The sequence below is a fragment of the Lissotriton vulgaris genome, chromosome 7 (assembly GCF_964263255.1).
Source record: "Lissotriton vulgaris chromosome 7, aLisVul1.2, whole genome shotgun sequence".
In the NCBI taxonomy this organism is placed as follows: domain Eukaryota; kingdom Metazoa; phylum Chordata; class Amphibia; order Caudata; family Salamandridae; genus Lissotriton; species Lissotriton vulgaris.
The window spans coordinates 272,390,025-272,403,783 of NC_141695.1; the positions used below are offsets into that span (position 1 = coordinate 272,390,025).

At 47.0% G+C, this 13,759-nt stretch overlaps 1 protein-coding gene across 1 annotated transcript in view; it reads right to left on the reverse strand.

The window, feature by feature from the left end:
- LOC147701375 (uncharacterized) overlaps positions 1–13,759 on the reverse strand; it is a 44,793-nt gene that overhangs the window by 14,292 nt on the left and 16,742 nt on the right. The window lies entirely within an intron of this gene.

Consider the following 13,759-nt stretch of genomic DNA (forward strand, 5'->3'; position numbering starts at 1 on the left):
AGTGAAAGAGCTGTTTCCCTGCGATCATGTTAACTATAAATCAAAGCGATTTTGTATTTGATGTTGGGGTAAAGAAGTCTATGCTCGTGCCTACTAGCCAAGCATGAATAAAAGGTTGGTTGACATTGTTGGAGAACAGTAAAACTTCTGTATTTATCAGGCTGAGCTGTTGGTCAGGTCTTGACATTCAGTTTTTAATTAGCTTTATGCAGACTTTAAGTAGTTGAGTGTTATCAAGTGGACTGATTTTGATATACAAGTTTGTGTTTTTGGCAAATTAGTGTATATTGCCATTATTCTGAGTAAGTAATATCCCCTGGGGTTCCAGATTGAAGTTGAAGATGTAGGAATGGGATGCATCTTTGAGAAACTAGAAAGGATACAGGGAGTTTCGGCTAAGCGTGGGCGGAAAATCCGTTCCGCTCGCGGATTTTGCGGATTTTCGGGAAATCCGCAATCCGCGAGATTTGCGGATTTCCCGCAAAATCCGCAAATTCGCACGCAGCGGATTTTTTTGGCGGCGCGCGGCGTTGGTGATACAATTTTTGCGGCGCGCGGCGTTTATCATCGTTTGCCGAGTTGTTTTTTTCGATAGTTTGCGAGTGCTGCGCCATTTTGGATCTTGCTGTGTGATCCCGCGGGAATTGGCGAGCGCGATTACGTCATCGCGGCTTGCCAGCGATAGCTTGTCAACGCGAGTACGGTGAGATCACGTCTCGCGGTACTTCGCAATTGCGAGATTTGAGATGCGGCGAGCGAAAATATAAATTTGCAATTCTGCGCAAGAAATCCACCAGCAAGCAGCATAAACCTTCTAGAAATGATGATTTTTATGTGAATAACTCCTTAGTTTGACATTTGCCTGCACTTTTTTAGCGAGGAGTCCATTTTGGGGAGGGGGGCAGGGGGGTGGGAGGAAGGAAGTGCCCCATAGTCTTCAACTTCCTGTTCCTGTTCAGCAGGCTCCTCCCAGTGCTTTGTCCATCTCCTGGTCACTTTTCATTTGGATGTGGACCTGGAAGGATTACTTTTTGTGGATGCTGCTGGATCTTTGGATTTGAGGCCTTTTTGACTTTCTTTGGATCACTGTTGGATTAGAAATTTTACAAGTAAGTTTGTTTGGGGCATTACAGTTGCTGCAACTAAAATTTTGGGATTTTCGATTTTTGGGCTGTTTTGGGGCCTTTTGCCCAGTGGTGGGTGGACTGATTCTTTCTGTGGGTTGTCTTGAACTTAAACATCATGGAGGCCATAGATGAATTGGGATTGTGCTGATTTTTCTGTGTTTTTCGATTTTTTTTTTGTTGTAAAATTTTGTGTTTTTCGATTTTTGACCTGTTGTTGGGGCCTTGACCAGGGGTAGTGAGTGGTGCATGGGCCTAGTCTTTCTGTGGGCTGTCTTGAATTTAAACATCATGGAGGCCATGGATGGAATGGGATTGTGCTGATTTTGCAGTGTTTTTCGATTTTTGGGCCTGTACTTGTGGCCTTTTCACCAGGGGTATTTGAGTCTAGCATGGGCCTAGTCTTTCTGTGGGCTGTCTTGAATTTAAACATCATGGAGGCCATGGATGGAATGGGATTGTGCTGATTTTGCAGTGTTTTTCGATTTTTGGGGGTGTTCATGGGGAGGGACATGCCATGTGGCTGGTGGCCATTTTGAGTGCAGCTACAGGCACTGGCCATGTGCTGGCAGGCAAGTGGCCATTTTGAATGCAGGCTTTGTTGTTAGGCCTCCAACCATTTTGCCTACTTTTCAACCTTTATTTATGCCCAGGGGTAGTGAGTCTTGCATGGGCCTAGTATTTCTGTGGGTTGTCTTGAATTTAAACATCATGGAGGCCATGGATTGAATGGGATTGTGCTGATTTTGCAGTGTTTTTCGATTTTTGGGCCTGTACTTGTGGCCTTTTCACCAGGGGTATTTGAGTCTAGCATGGGCCTAGTCTTTCTGTGGGCTGTCTTGAATTTAAACATCATGGAGGCCATGGATGGAATGGGATTGTGCTGATTTTGCAGTGTTTTTCGATTTTTGGGCCTGTACTTGTGGCCTTTTCACCAGGGGTATTTGAGTCTAGCATGGGCCTAGTCTTTCTGTGGGCTGTCTTGAATTTAAACATCATGGAGGCCATGGATGGAATGGGATTGTGCTGATTTTGCAGTGTTTTTCGATTTTTGGGCCTGTACTTGTGGCCTTTTCACCAGGGGTATTTGAGTCTAGCATGGGCCTAGTCTTTCTGTGGGCTGTCTTGAATTTAAACATCATGGAGGCCATGGATTGAATGGGATTGTGCTGATTTTGCAGTGTTTTTCGATTTTTGGGTGTGTTCATGGGGAGGGACATGCCATGTGGCTGGTGGCCATTTTGAGTGCAGCTACAGGCACTGGCCATGTGCTGGCAGGCAAGTGGCCATTTTGAATGCAGGCTTTGTTGTTAGGCCTCCAACCATTTTGCCTACTTTTCAACCTTTATTTATGCCCAGGGGTAGTGAGTCTTGCATGGGCCTAGTATTTCTGTGGGTTGTCTTGAATTTAAACATCATGGAGGCCATGGATTGAATGGGATTGTGCTGATTTTGCAGTGTTTTTCGATTTTTGGGCCTGTACTTGTGGCCTTTTCACCAGGGGTATTTGAGTCTAGCATGGGCCTAGTCTTTCTGTGGGCTGTCTTGAATTTAAACATCATGGAGGCCATGGATGGAATGGGATTGTGCTGATTTTGCAGTGTTTTTCGATTTTTGGGCCTGTACTTGTGGCCTTTTCACCAGGGGTATTTGAGTCTAGCATGGGCCTAGTCTTTCTGTGGGCTGTCTTGAATTTAAACATCATGGAGGCCATGGATGGAATGGGATTGTGCTGATTTTGCAGTGTTTTTCGATTTTTGGGGGTGTTCATGGGGAGGGACATGCCATGTGGCTGGTGGCCATTTTGAGTGCAGCTACAGGCACTGGCCATGTGCTGGCAGGCAAGTGGCCATTTTGAATGCAGGCTTTGTTGTTAGGCCTCCAACCATTTTGCCTACTTTTCAACCTTTATTTATGCCCAGGGGTAGTGAGTCTTGCATGGGCCTAGTATTTCTGTGGGTTGTCTTGAATTTAAACATCATGGAGGCCATGGATTGAATGGGATTGTGGTGATTTTGCAGTGTTTTTCGATTTTTGGGCCTGTACTTGTGGCCTTTTCACCAGGGGTAGTTGAGTCTAGCATGGGCCTAGTCTTTCTGTGGGCTGTCTTGAATTTAAACATCATGGAGGCCATGGATGGAATGGGATTGTGCTGATTTTGCAGTGTTTTTCGATTTTTGGGCCTGTACTTGTGGCCTTTTCACCAGGGGTATTTGAGTCTAGCATGGGCCTAGTCTTTCTGTGGGCTGTCTTGAATTTAAACATCATGGAGGCCATGGATGGAATGGGATTGTGCTGATTTTGCAGTGTTTTTCGATTTTTGGGCCTGTACTTGTGGCCTTTTCACCAGGGGTATTTGAGTCTAGCATGGGCCTAGTCTTTATGTGGGCTGTCTTGAATTTAAACATCATGGAGGCCATGGATGGAATGGGATTGTGCTGATTTTGCAGTGTTTTTCGATTTTTGGGCCTGTACTTGTGGCCTTTTCACCAGGGGTATTTGAGTCTAGCATGGGCCTAGTCTTTCTGTGGGCTGTCTTGAATTTAAACATCATGGAGGCCATGGATTGAATGGGATTGTGCTGATTTTGCAGTGTTTTTCGATTTTTGGGTGTGTTCATGGGGAGGGACATGCCATGTGGCTGGTGGCCATTTTGAGTGCAGCTACAGGCACTGGCCATGTGCTGGCAGGCAAGTGGTCATTTTGAATGCAGGCTTTGTTGTTAGGCCTCCAACCATTTTGCCTACTTTTCAACCTTTATTTATGCCCAGGGGTACTAGTGAGTCTTGCATGGGCCTAGTCTTTCTGTGGGTTGTCTTGAATTTAAACATTATGGAGGGCATGGATGGATTGGGATTGTGCTGATTTTGCAGTGTTTTTCGATTTTTTTTTTTGTGCTCTATAACTGAACTGATGTTCCTCTGTCTTCCATTTTTTTTAGGTGCACAAGACTCAAGAGAACCACCAGTGCCAGGAAGAAGTCCTGCAGCGGTGTGTGTGTGCAGCATAACGTCACGCGACGTCACGTCTGGCCTCAGACAACTCTACAATTCGTGCAACTGCGGCCTGCTCTCTGACCTGCTCTGAAGAAGATGGCCCCGCCCCCAAAGAAAGTTCTCCGTAGCTCCTCTAGCAAGAAAGTTGCTAGTAAGGAGCAGAAGAAGCAAGGTACCAAGGAGGCTGGTGTGCCACCCGCCACGTTTTTTGGGAGCAAAAAAAAAAGTACGCCTGCTGCAGCAGGTTCTGCTGGGGACCAAGCTGGGAGCAGCACCCCTGCTCCATTGGGTTCAGTGCCTCCACCACCACGCCAACTTAAGTCAAAGCCCTTGAGTGCTTCAGAGGCAGTCAGTGTACTTCTCCAATCACCATCGACCAGTGATGTTGGCTCATCGCAAGAAAGTAGCAGCAATGTCCCTGAATCAACACAGCCGCAACAACAACACCATGTGCAAGTACACGCCCAAGTACATGTGGAAGGAGAGGCAGCAATAGGAGATGCGCAAGCAAAGGTGCATGGAGGTTCACAAGTGCCCACAATAGTTGTTCCTCCCGAAGTAGGGGCACATCAGGAAATCGACAATGAAGCCGAGGTATCATTGGAAGCCACTCCTCCTGATGATCATTCATTGTCTTCCACATCCCTAGCAAGGAAAAGATCAAGGGGGGTGTCTACATCTTCTTCAAGCCCACCTCCTTCTGATGATAACGATCTAGCTTGGGAACCACAACTGCGGTCTGACAGTGAGGCACACCATGATCTGACACCGGAACCTAAGCGTAAAAGGAAGGTCGTCCAAAAACTCAAACCTATGGAGTGTGATGAGGCTCAACAAGAAGTGACAGATACTGCTGGTGATGAAGCCTCTCACGATGACGACCAGCCAGTCATCACAAAGGTCACTGCAGCCCCACCGGGCATGCAGCAAAGAGACATTTTGACCCTATCCCGAGAAGCTGCTGAGCGTGATGATGATGTCGGCGAGGAGGCAATGGAAATGGAATTATTAGATTTGGAGTTAAGTAGTACACCAAAACCTACCGCTTCCATATTTCTTCGCAAGAAGGTACCCACCTCGTCCTCGACCTCAATTCGTGGTGGTGAAAGTGCAAAACGTACTGAAGTTCGGCAATCCACATCCTCCACTTCATCTGTCATTAGCAGCAGGACCACCACCACCAGTATCGCCGCCTCCTCCGGCCCCCGAAGACATTTCAAGTCTCCAGTTTGGGACTTCTTTAGTGTTTGCCCAAAAAAGGAAAACGTAGCCATTTGTAGCCTTTGTAAGCTTCGATTTAGTCGTGGTAAGCTTGGTTCTAACTATGGTACCGGAGGCCAGAGAGGTCATCTTGAGAGAAGGCACGCTGTCGAATGGTTTCCGCACCTAGAGGCGGTCAAGAAAGCCGGAATTGCACGTAATGAAAACGTTGATTTGTCATCTGCTGATGACGAGGAGGTAGAAGAAGACGATTCAAACACTTCACTTACACCCAGTTCCCATGTCAGCAGCACACCCCATGGGAGCCACACTAAGAGTGTGGGAGAGAGTGAGACATCAATGCGGAAAAGTTCATCAGCGAGCGTAACTGGGTCGAAGAGATCATCATCATCCCGTAAATCATTGGTCCAGGGCAACATTAAAAAGATGTTGTTTACAGAAGCGCAATATGAACGCAACCACCCAATGACCCGTCTGTATAACACTAAGCTGGCTAAAATGCTAGCTCTGGACCTTCTCCCTTTTTCTTTTGTAGAAGGGGTTGGTTTTCTAGAATTAGTGACAGCGCTCTGCCCTAAATGGAAGGTTCCTAGCCGGTTCTATTTTGCCCGAGTTGCGGTTCCAGCACTACATGAAGATGTTCTGAAGGTGATTGGGGCAGCTTTGCAGAGGAGTGCTGTTCACACTATACATCTGACAACAGACATGTGGACCAGTGGCGCAGGCGCTGATTACATGTGCATCACTGCACACTGGGTCTCTTTTTCAGGGGCTAAAGCAAAGCTAAACTCAGGTGTTGACACTAACATTGTTTTTAAAGGTGCTCGCAAACATGCAACACTAGCCATGTTTGGTTTGGAGAAACGTCACACAGCAGAAAACATTTTGGATGTCTTTAACACAAAGGTCCTTAACTGTCTGTCCCCACTAAAACGCAAGGTTGGTTATGTTTCCACGGACAATGGCTCCAATATAGTTAAGGCCATGAGGGACGGTTACTATTTCAGAGTGCCGTGTTTGGCGCACTGTATAAACCTGGTTGTCCAAAAATTCTTGGGTAATAAACGCAGTGCAGCGTACAGTGTATTGGAGAACTGCCGAAAAATTTGCAAGCATTTCAGGCATTCTTTTAAGGCCCGCAAGCAGCTGAGGAGCATGCTATATCAATGTCAAATGCCAGTGAAAGCACTCATCCAGGAGGTGGTAACACGTTGGAACTCAACCTTCTACATGCTTGAGCGTCTGTATGAGCAGTATACGCAACTCGATCAATATTTCTTGAAAGAGGGTATAGAGGAGCTGAGGATGGGTGGGCCGCAATGGAACATAGTTGAAAGCCTAACACGCATGCTTCGTCCTTTTGAGGTCTTCACGCGTGCAGTCAGCAAGGAGGACTCTAATTTGGGAAAAGCTATCCCATTGTTGTACATGCTGGAGGACCAACTGAAGGAGGTGTGTTCTGTGTTTGGAAAAGATGACAAAAAGAAAGACTCTTTGCTTCTGGCTGAGCAATTATTAGAGCTCCTACAAGGTGATGAACGTCTTAAAAAGATCCACTCAGAACAGCATTACATTTGTGCTACTATTCTGGATCCACGCTACAAAAAGGCGCTGGCAGGCAGAGCATTCTTTCCTTTTGGTGATGAAGATGTTACAAAGTACAAACGTTGGCTAGCCTTGTCAGCCAAGAAGTTTGAAACAGAACGGCTGGAAATTGAAGGAAATGGCAGTACATCAGCAGGCCATCCCCAGTCAAAACAATCCACTTCTGCACCTGTGGCTGTGGCACAAGTGACCTCTCAGCCGTTAAAGACACCGGCAACCGGATCATCTGCACGAAAGACAACAGAAACATTGGAGGCTGAAGAGGATTGGCTAGCTCTGCGTGGGTTTGGTTCTCAAAAGGTCAGAGGCACAGCAAGAGCTACGCAAAGTGGAGGAACCTTGGAGGAGGACCTTGAGTCGATGGTGAAGGACTATCTGAATGACTCCACAGAGGTCTATGTTAATTCTGACCCATTGGCGTATTGGCATGGGAAAAAAGAATTGTGGCCATAGCTCACCAACCTGGCTTTAAACTACTTGTCTTGCCCACTCGCAAGTGTGTCTTCTGAACGGGTTTTCAGTGCGGCTGGTGGGATTGTAACTCCCAAACGGAGCCGCCTCTCGCCCAAAAATGTGGAGAGGTTAACAATGATCAAGATGAATCAGCACCTCATACCACCAGATATAAGAGTACGAGAGAGCGTGCCGGATGAAGAGGAGGTGGCCAGCACCATAGATAAGGGAATTTCTACTCTGTCAGGTGGCACTGACCTCACCCTGGCTGAATTCGCAGAGTATGATGACGAAGCCTTATTCTTATTCCTGGACCGTGATACCGACTTCGAGCCCTGAAAATGAGACAACGAATCAATAACTTTCTTTTTCATCCTTATTCACTTTTATTCCTGTGTGTCTGTCTTTCTTTGTTGTGCACAGTTAATATAATTCAAACTTTAATCAGATAATCACAAAAACAAGCCCATCAGCAGAACTGTCTTCACTTGTTTGCTAATTTATTTGAAGGTGCCGCAGTCTGCATTCCTCAGGTTCACAAGTTCAGAAGAACATGCTCCTCTATCCTCCTCCTCCAGACTCCTATTTCCATCAAAGCAGAGGGCTGGTTTACGCCCAATGAAGAAAGACTCAGCACTTGTGGGGGTGTTGTTCTACCTCTTTGCAGGTGAGTTGACGGGTCTGGGGCCATTGCTGGGAAGCACTAAAAGTGGTTTGTGCCAAATCCGAGGCGGAAAATTTTTTGTGTTTTTGATGACTTGCTTGCCTTTGAGGTGCTCTTAGGGGGGGTTCCGTCTGTTTGTGGGTGCGTTTCGTGGTCTGAGAGCATTGCTGGGACACTCTAATCTTGATTGCATTTGCTTTTCAGGAAATCCGTCGTGCCAACCCCGACTTATGGCCTAGCTACGCAGCGCGTTTGGACCGAAGGCCCAGAAATGTTGCAAGTATGAGATTTTGCTTTTGGCCTGTTTGGGGGTGTTATGCTTCTTGGCGGGTGGGTTGACGGGTCTTGGGGCATTCCTGGGAAGGTCTAATACCGGGTAGAAGTGGTTGGGACAAAATCCAGGCCGATTTTTTTTTTGGCTATTTCTGACATTTTGCTCTATGTAGCGTTTTCGGGGGCCTGTTTGGGGGGCTTCCTGGTGTTTGCGGGTGAGTTTCGTGGTCTGGGAGCACTGCTGGGACACTCTAATCTTGATTGCATTTGCTTTTCAGGAAATCCGTCGTGCCAACCCCGACTTATGGCCTAGCTACGCAGCGCGTTTGGACCGAAGGCCCAGAAATGTTGCAAGTATGAGATTTTGCTTTTGGCCTGTTTGGGGGTGTTATGCTTCTTGGCGGGTGGGTTGACGGGTCTTGGGGCATTCCTGGGAAGGTCTAATACCGGGTAGAAGTGGTTGGGACAAAATCCAGGCCGATTTTTTTTTTGGCTATTTCTGACATTTTGCTCTATGTAGCGTTTTCGGGGGCCTGTTTGGGGGGCTTCCTGGTGTTTGCGGGTGAGTTTCGTGGTCTGGGAGCACTGCTGGGACACTCTAATCTTGATTGCATTTGCTTTTCAGGAAATCCGTCGTGCCAACCCCGACTTATGGCCTAGCTACGCAGCGCGTTTGGACCGAAGGCCCAGAAATGTTGCAAGTATGAGATTTTGCTTTTGGCCTGTTTGGGGGTGTTATGCTTCTTGGCGGGTGGGTTGACGGGTCTTGGGGCATTCCTGGGAAGGTCTAATACCGGGTAGAAGTGGTTGGGACAAAATCCAGGCCGATTTTTTTTTTGGCTATTTCTGACATTTTGCTCTATGTAGCGTTTTCGGGGGCCTGTTTGGGGGGCTTCCTGGTGTTTGTGGGTGAGTTTCGTGGTCTGGGAGCACTGCTGGCTATATATACTTTACTTTGCAAGAGGTTTGAAGCAAATCCATGGTGGCAGAGGGGACTTAGGGCCTAGCTGCAGAGCGCGCGCGGAGTGATTTGGGAAATTTGTGAAAAATTGACTAAGTCCCCATTTTTGTACTTTTGCTCTTTGGCTGTTTGGGGGTCTTCTACTCGTCTTCTCCTGGGTTGACGGCTCTGGGGCCATTGCTGGGAAGCTCTAATACCAGATAAAAGTGTTTTGGACCAAATCCCAGGCGGAATTTTTTTTGTGTTTTTGATGACTTGCTTGCCTTTGAGGTGCTCTTAGGGGGGCTTCCTGGTGTTTGCGGGTGAGTTTCGTGGTCTGGGAGCACTGCTGGGACACTCTAATCTTGATTGCATTTGCTTTTCAGGAAATCCGTCGTGCCAACCCCGACTTATGGCCTAGCTACGCAGCGCGTTTGGACCGAAGGCCCAGAAATATTGCAAGTATGAGATTTTGCTTTTGGCCTGTTTGGGGGTGTTATGCTTCTTGGCGGGTGGGTTGACGGGTCTTGGGGCATTCCTGGGAAGGTCTAATACCGGGTAGAAGTGGTTGGGACAAAATCCAGGCCGATTTTTTTTTTGGCTATTTCTGACATTTTGCTCTATGTAGCGTTTTCGGGGGCCTGTTTGGGGGGCTTCCTGGTGTTTGCGGGTGAGTTTCGTGGTCTGGGAGCACTGCTGGGACACTCTAATCTTGATTGCATTTGCTTTTCAGGAAATCCGTCGTGCCAACCCCGACTTATGGCCTAGCTACGCAGCGCGTTTGGACCGAAGGCCCAGAAATGTTGCAAGTATGAGATTTTGCTTTTGGCCTGTTTGGGGGTGTTATGCTTCTTGGCGGGTGGGTTGACGGGTCTTGGGGCATTCCTGGGAAGGTCTAATACCGGGTAGAAGTGGTTGGGACAAAATCCAGGCCGATTTTTTTTTTGGCTATTTCTGACATTTTGCTCTATGTAGCGTTTTCGGGGGCCTGTTTGGGGGGCTTCCTGGTGTTTGTGGGTGAGTTTCGTGGTCTGGGAGCACTGCTGGCTATATATACTTTACTTTGCAAGAGGTTTGAAGCAAATCCATGGTGGCAGAGGGGACTTAGGGCCTAGCTGCAGAGCGCGCGCGGAGTGATTTGGGAAATTTGTGAAAAATTGACTAAGTCCCCATTTTTGTACTTTTGCTCTTTGGCTGTTTGGGGGTCTTCTACTCGTCTTCTCCTGGGTTGACGGCTCTGGGGCCATTGCTGGGAAGCTCTAATACCGGATAAAAGTGTTTTGGACCAAATCCCAGGCGGAATTTTTTTTGTGTTTTTGATGACTTGCTTGCCTTTGAGGTGCTCTTAGGGGGGCTTCCTGGTGTTTGCGGGTGAGTTTCGTGGTCTGGGAGCACTGCTGGGACACTCTAATCTTGATTGCATTTGCTTTTCAGGAAATCCGTCGTGCCAACCCCGACTTATGGCCTAGCTACGCAGCGCGTTTGGACCGAAGGCCCAGAAATATTGCAAGTATGAGATTTTGCTTTTGGCCTGTTTGGGGGTGTTATGCTTCTTGGCGGGTGGGTTGACGGGTCTTGGGGCATTCCTGGGAAGGTCTAATACCGGGTAGAAGTGGTTGGGACAAAATCCAGGCCGATTTTTTTTTTGGCTATTTCTGACATTTTGCTCTATGTAGCGTTTTCGGGGGCCTGTTTGGGGGGCTTCCTAGTGTTTGCGGGTGAGTTTCGTGGTCTGGGAGCACTGCTGGGACACTCTAATCATGATTGCATTTGCTTTTCAGGAAATCCGTCGTGCCAACCCCGACTTATGGCCTAGCTACGCAGCTCGTTTGGACCGAAGGCCCAGAAATATTGCAAGTATGAGATTTTGCTTTTGGCCTGTTTGGGGGTGTTACGCTTCTTGGCGGGTGGGTTGCCGGGTCTTGGGGCATTCCTGGGAAGGTCTAATACCGGGTAGAAGTGGTTGGGACAAAATCCGCGCGGAAAAGCCTTTAGTTTTGGCACTTTTTGTAACTTAGGGTTCGTTAGGGTTAGCCCTAGCAGCAGGATTGCATGTGTTTCGGGGTGTTCTAGATTTTTCAAACTGAGTTCTGGGGTCTTAGAGCACTCGTGAGAATGTGTAATTTTGGTTGCAAGTCATTTGAAGAAAATCCATGGTGGGAAAGGGGGGATTTGGCATAGTTAAAGAAAGCCTTTGCCACTATTCTTAACTTAGGGTTCGTTAGGGTTAGCAGTATTTCTATTGCATGTGTTTGAGTGGGGGGGATTTCGAGTCTTGGAGCGATGCTGGCTATGGCTACTTTTGCTTGGTTGCTTGCAAGTGGTTTGAATGCAATCCACGGTGGGTAATGGGTAATTAGGGTACTTCGGCCTACTTTTACTTTTAAAGTAAGTTTTGTCACCAGTTTTCTGCTAGGCCTCGTTTTTTGAGATTTGATTGGGGGTCTTCTACATTTTTGCAACTGGCTTTAGTAAGGGTCTGGGTGGGAGCACTGCTAGGAAGATCTAATTTTGTTCTAAAACACAGTTTACAGTACACCTAGCTTGAGGGGCAAGATCCGCTACATTAATTTGCCCATACTTATTTATCCTTCAAAAGGTGACTCAGAGTACGCACTTTCAAAAACATTGTACTGTCTACTAGGAAAAACAAATTGTGACTTTTTGCACTCCACAGCCTACATACCTTATATTTATTTATCAGTGGTGTTGTAATATTATATCACTTCCTGTTTTTCGTTGAATAATTACAGGCCGGGTTTCAGTCTCTGCAATGGGGAAAAAAGGATGGAGTCAGGCTTCACAGTAGCGAGCCACAATTCAGCATCAGGCAGGCAGTGGACAGGGTGTCTTCTGGTGACCAACATCGATGGACGAAGCGTCGGCTGCAATGGAGGAGTGCCGCTAATAGGAGGATTTTTTTTCTGCGGGCAACTTACTTACCACTTCCAACAGGACCACTACAACCACATAGATACAGTATCCCTTGCCTTTTTCTCTGACTGTGACTGCATTTCTTGCCTCTCTCTCGGCTTCTACATTGATCCCTTAACACATCACTTAGTCCACTCCACTATCACATCTGCACCACACATAGTCATTTGTAAGTGCTCCTACGTAATTCGCAAGTCGCAGCACGCCCCAGCCCGTAGAGGACTGGGATGGCCCCAATGATGAAGCATGTCACCAAGGGGCAACCCTGGTGAGTGAGGGGACACCTAGAAAAAAAGCAATTTCTCCTTTTCTATCTACTATACCTTCTGTCAGGTTACGCAGCCCCTAAGCGCCTACCGTACTATGAAACTACATTCCCCATGAGTAGGCGGGAGACTTGCAGACTATTTAGTGAGACTATATGAGAGTACCCTTGTATGTTAGGACAGCACTTCACTGATGCCTGTCTTGTCTTCTGTTACAGGTATCCTTTCCCTGCTGACCCTACCTTTACCCATCCCACATTTTTTATTTTAGTTTGTTATTTTTCTCCCCCGCCTAATGCCTCGAACACCCTGTGTTTACACTTCTGGGTGTTGGTGACATTTGGAGGTGGAACCATATTTGCATCGACTGGATCACGGGGAGTAAACCTGACACCTTCCAGACCAACCCCATTGAGTGTTGTTGTGAATGGATTTATAGTGACCAGCAAGGCTCTCGGGTATCTGGCTACAGAGACCTTATGTTGAATATAGTTATCAATATTTCCACCCACGCCCTGTACTGTCGCATTCTTTCTTCCACAGTTGTCGAAAGTACTACTTACTTTTAACTGACATGCATGCAGTAGTGTATGCACTTTCAAAGATTGATGGATAGGTTTGTACCCAAAGATTTGTTTATGTTCACAATTGTTCGTCCATGCTGTGCTACTTTTTCTTGTCTCCCAAAACCTTTCCCAAAAACCCCCGTACCCATCCATTTTTCAAACCCTAACCCTCTTCCCCCGGGCTGTGTGGTTTTGATTGATGTGTGACTAAATTACAGCAATAAATCCACACACTTGCTGGGGAGGATAAGGTGATAGCAACAGGCTGGTGAAGAAATCCGAGGATATATTCTTACTCTGCTTGACAAAGACCCATGGCTAATGTCAAAGAACTTCAACCGAATTAGTTATACTTTAACATTTGTTAGGCTACAACGTGGCACTGTTCTAGTGTACTTCTGTCACCTGCTATATTCTGTATTGTACCTTTGTATTGCTCAGGAGGACAAACCAGATTTCATTTTCTTTTTTTTCATAGGCAAGCAACTGCCACTGTGTCACACCACTAGTACCACCGCTATGAGGAAATTTTATCCGCCCAGGATTGCCAACCTTATTTGCTGTTTCCCGTGGAGCCAGCCCTGGGCCTAGCCCTACTTGCAAACAGAAATTACAGGTAAGATAGGCGTTTGGTTGGAGGTGGTATAATGGAGTATTAGGAGAGACGAGAGATTTGATTGACGGTAGTACTACTAAAGTCCTAGGACTATTCAGGAA